Genomic DNA, 5,262 nt, shown 5'->3' with positions numbered 1-5,262 from the left:
TCTGAAATGTGTTGTCATCACCTTTGTTAGTGCTGCGAGGAGCACAAAGAAGTCTTAACTTATTACAACAAATTGAGTAATAGGGTCATCTTTCCCACTCAGGACTGTAAGTCAGAAGTTATCTTGGTTCAGCCCAGTGCCTGAACTTTGGTTTTAACATCTTTGCAACTGAAGGTTTTGGTCAAAATATGAATTGTCTCCCTATGGAGCCTTGTCAGTGTACGAGGTCAGGATTGTGATGCATGAGAATTTACAGGAGAACTTGGCACTGTCACTGTCGTTCCCAGGTTGAATATTTTCATGCGTACCAAAATCATCTATTGTGGAATATTTTTTTTCCCTTTATTCTGTTGGGTATTTCAATGCAAGTACAACCATCATTCTGTTCATGACATGAAAAATACTGGTTTTAAACTGCGAATGCAGGTTGTTATGGTGTGAGTTACTTCAGAATGATTCTTTGATGGAATCCAAATGGCTTGTTTGCTGCGTTAACTATTTTTTTTGTTGTTGGTATCTATTTGTTTTTTAGCTGCTTTTCTTATCCTGGTAACAGAATCAGTTTTCCCTATATTTGGTTTTAGAAATGTAGGTTGTGCAGTACAGCAACCCCNCCCCCCGCAAAGGTTGTAAGGGCTTCGCCTAGGGCTTTTGCTTCAGGGTTTAAAAAAAGGACCAAATTAAAAAGGGGGACTCTGAGGTCTCTGTTCTGTAGCCGATCTGTGATTAAAATATTTATCTTGCATCTAGACAGACCATTTTCCTCACAAACCAGAGACATTTGATAGCCTAATTAAGAGGAAACAAAGTCAGGAGCTTTGCCTTTTTAGGTTTTCTGTAATAGATCATCAAACCAGTCTGTGTATTAGAGCTACTTTATCAGCCTTGAAAGACAGTTCAGGACTGTAGCTCAGTGTTCTTCCTCCTTAATGCTTATGCCCTAAAATTGCCATCCTTAAGAATGGCTTGGATCTTCTTGCTTAAGAATGTGCCAAAATCTCACGTTCCTCTACTGTTTCAATGAGGGTTTACTGTCCTTAGGAGTGTTCCCATTCCTAGGCAGTATTGAAGGCAAAGTCATTTGAGGCATATTTGTACAACAGCAAGAAAAGCATCTCTCACAGTGTGGCAGTATCTTTGATTTAGCTGACCTGGTGCCTGGCCTCCTTCATAGAGCGAATAAACCTGCTTCATCGGTCAAATCCAGCCCCTAGCACTCTAATCACTGTTATTGGCTATTTGCTCCAAAAAGAGTAGTCCTCTTGCATTCAGAACGTGGCAGTTCTGTATTTTATAATCTCAAGAAGTGTACAGTGGAATGGACTGACATGTTAATAAGGAAGGAGGTTGGCATGAACAAGGTAAGTAGCCTGAGAGTGCAAGTTGCATCACCTGGATTTCCATTTTCCAATAAATATTTTCTGCGAGAACATAAATGTGACTATTTAAAGTTGCAGGGTCAAGTAGCAGGGTTCCCAGTATTTGTAGGTATGTTGGGAATCTGAGGATACAGTTTTGCAAGCAACTGATCTGACTAATGTCCACCCATTACAAAATGGGAGAAGTCTCTCTTCCCTTCTTCCCTTTCCCTGCTTTTTTGCATGAGCTTGCATTTGTTGCAGTGCTTATGCAAAAGGACCGACTGCTTGCTTCTTCCAGGGTAGTTTTCTGCAGAGTTAGTAAGTTGAATCAGCTTACAGAAGTGTCTTAACCAACTATGATTAGTGCAAGGTTGAGAACATGCAGCCAAGAGGTGACAGTGAAGAGGCGAGTGAGAGAAGCCAGTTCTTCTCCTTTTGGTAGTGGTGAGCTGTTAAATCCACTCAAGTCATCTCATGGAATTGCATCCTGAAGAAGTGTTTTGCAAATGGTTCACTTGTTACACGATACATCAAATATTCACTGTTAGAGAGGTTGGAAAGTCTAATCGGAACACACCAAGGCCTTTCCAGGATCAGGTTGCTTTGTGGCCTTGCAGATTAAAGGAGAGCATCCTGCCCGCAGGAGACTGTAGATGCAGTAATGGCATGTAAGTACAATTACCCAGGGCTTAATAGCTTTCATTTCTGTAAAATTAAAGAATAAAAATCTCTTTTTTTTTTTTTTTTKGGGGGGGGGGGGAGATGCTATGCTATTCTTCCACTGTGTTGTAGAGGAGATTGAAACTTATGATATGGTGGTGTTCTTTTAGCCTTAAGTTTTGAACTATTCACAGGTGCTTTTGAGAATGCATTATTTATGAAAAGGGAGAGAATAATTGAAAGAGTGGAAACTACCACTGCTTTTGCCCAAGGGCTACTCTTCCCATTGCCTGCAGTTTTGATTGCAAAGATTGTAGATACCACAAGTGTGAAATCATTGTTCCTTAAAAGAAGTTTTGGACTGACTTAGCTAACATACTAGATCAAAGTGCATTTGATGTGTTTCTGACAGCAGCAGCAGTACATGGATTTGAATGATCCTAATACAATGGCAAAACTGAACTTAGGTTAATCACATGAATGGTACTGCCAGTTTTCATAGTGTTGCAATGAATCTCCAGATTTTTTTAGAAGATTTGTGCACTGATATGTGAGAAACTCAGTTTTACCTGATTTTTTTTTTTTCCTTGTACTTATTCACCCCTTCACAACTTCCTGTATCTGCTGGCTCAGATATAAACATTTTGTGGGGAAGGACTTCACTTTTGAAAGTTTGTGGTAAGTAACACAATATGAAAAGTTACCTGGAAGATAACATTCTGTGAAACTATTACTTATGCTCTGGCTCTCTTCTGGGTGGCAGGGATGGAGCATCTGAAAGCCCCAGTTCTAGGTTACAAAGGCTTTCTCCTGGTACCAGCGCTTAGCCATCAGTTTGCCTTTTAAAGAGGATATAACCACATAAGACTACGGTTCCTACAGCACTACACAGCCTTGGGCAGAACTACCTTTCTGGTAAAGCTGTTATTACTATTCTCTTTACCCTACTCTTCTCTGGTTAGCTAAGGCTGATGAAAAGCAATAGAGACAGTGTGTGCGTGAGATGCTATGGAGGCCTCTGCTATTCAGAACCTGTGTAAAATGAGTCAGAACAGGAGGATGAATGACAAAGTGACGAAGATTGGAAATGCTGTAGAATTATTCAGCACACTAAAAACAAAAGCTGATTGTGAAAAGTTGCACTGATACTACTGTGACCAACCTGTGAAATGTGAAATTCAGAGCATACAGGGAAAAACAAAGCATATTTCTGTTATAATAGGTTCCAGTTTAGTTAATACCATTCAGGAAAGAGGTCTTAGAATTAGTGGGGAGAGTTGTATGAAAATAGTAGCTCAATGCTCAGGAACTGTCAAAAACGTAGATACAATGTTAAGAGTTATTAGAAAAAATAAGAAGAAAACAATATGCAGTTTAAAGTCCCCTGAGCGTCTACATCTTGGCTATAGCATGCAGTTCCCAGCATACATTCTAAAGAAGTAATTTAGAATTAGGAAGGTACTAAAATCAGGTTTTCTAATGAGGAACAATTCACTGCACGAGGACTGTTCAGTTGAGGAAAAAATAGGATAGAGCAAGGACCTGCCAGTGGTCTGGGCAAACATGAAGGCAGTGGAGATGTAAGCAGAACTTAACCCATGAAAGAAGAGTCTGTAGGTTTCAAAGGGAGCTGCTTTTTTCATGGCCTAAGTAACTAAGCTGTAGAGTGCATTACTACAGGAAGTGAGCCCCGCAGTATAAATGTGTTCACAAATGGTTAGGCAAATTTATCAGAAATCTCAAAAATATGGGTATAGCTGTGCTTGAGAAGCTCCTCAGCTGCATGCTGTTGGAAACTAGTGGGTGCACAATGGAAAGGTCAGCTATCTAGATACATATATTTTTCTGCTATTCTTAGCAGGGTAAATTAGTCTGAACAAGCTTTGGTGCATTTGGAGCAGCTTATGTGTTACTGTGTTGTATTGAACTATGCAGATATACTCTGAACTAAATTTTACCAAGTCTACAGCCAGGGGTCAGGAATGTGGGATCGACATGCCTTGCTGTGCCTTAGAGGTACAGCACAGAAGGCTCAACCTCTGTTATAACAGAAATTTAAGGAATCAGTTAAGGGCTTACAAAGAATTTATCAGGTTCTTGGCCAGTGAATTAAAATATTAAAACCCATTTCAACAATTACAAGTTTGTTCTGAATATATGAATTCTTTGCTCCTTGTCTTGAGCATTTCCATGGCAGCCACTGATGGAATAACATTCATCAAAATTATGGTGCTCTGTACTAACTCCATATGCGTCCTCTTCACTTTTTTTTTTTTTTTAAATCTATGAAGACACTCAGAACAATTACAAGATTCATAAAAACTGATCTAATATGGAATTAGGATTATGGTCATTAAAATTATTGTTCTGCATTTCATGGACAGCCATCTGCTAGATATTCAGCTGCAGCATGGCTAAAAAGTTTGGGACAAACTTCAGGATTGTAAATTCACCAACAACCATTTTGTTTAGCGCTACTCAGACTTGTCTTGTGAACAGCAAACTACAGGAAGTCTGGTTTCCTAATCTGGGACCCCTCCTTTAAACCCTTTTCCCTACATTATTACCACAACCTTTTGGGTCCTTCTCTACCCTTCTTAAGTATGTCCAGCCCCTTCTTTTATCTTATCTCCCCACCATCTCCCTGACAAGTTTTGCTGGGTGGAGGATGGCGTGTTTATCACCTTGTTTGTACTGTGCATGCGCAGACTGGCTGACTGATACACACAGGCTGGTTGGGCACCAGCCCCCAAGTTTACTGAATGGAGAACGGCAAAGCCCTGTCTGCTTTGCCTTTAAGGAGAGCCCTAGTTTTGTTTTTTTTCATCTGCTTCCACCCCCAGTTTCCAAAAAAGTCATAGAAATGTAATGTCTCTGAGAACTTGAACCCTGCAGTGCACTCAGTTGAACACTGAGGTCCAGTGAAAAAGACAGGGCTGATGGATTTCATTAATCCTTTCCTGAGAAAAACCAGGCTAAATTTTATTTTTTGGAAAAAATTGTACAATAGGTTTTGAAAACTTGCAGAATAACTGGGCATTTATTATGCCAAATTATGTATAATACTCTAAGATAGGAAATATTCCTGAAATGATTTAGAGTACCAGTGGCAGAAAAAATCAGACTTAAGATTAAATGTGCCAGTTGTTAGTTAGAAGTTTCACAGGGAAGATAAAGGAAGATGAGATGTTTTTTACTTGTTCAGATCAATGTGTCGCTGTAAAGAAATACTGCAAAAGTG

Source organism: Apteryx rowi, unplaced genomic scaffold (genome assembly GCF_003343035.1).
Source record: "Apteryx rowi isolate R43461 unplaced genomic scaffold, aptRow1 scaffold_110, whole genome shotgun sequence".
Lineage (NCBI taxonomy): Eukaryota > Metazoa > Chordata > Aves > Apterygiformes > Apterygidae > Apteryx > Apteryx rowi.
This window is presented reverse-complemented; position numbering follows the sequence as displayed.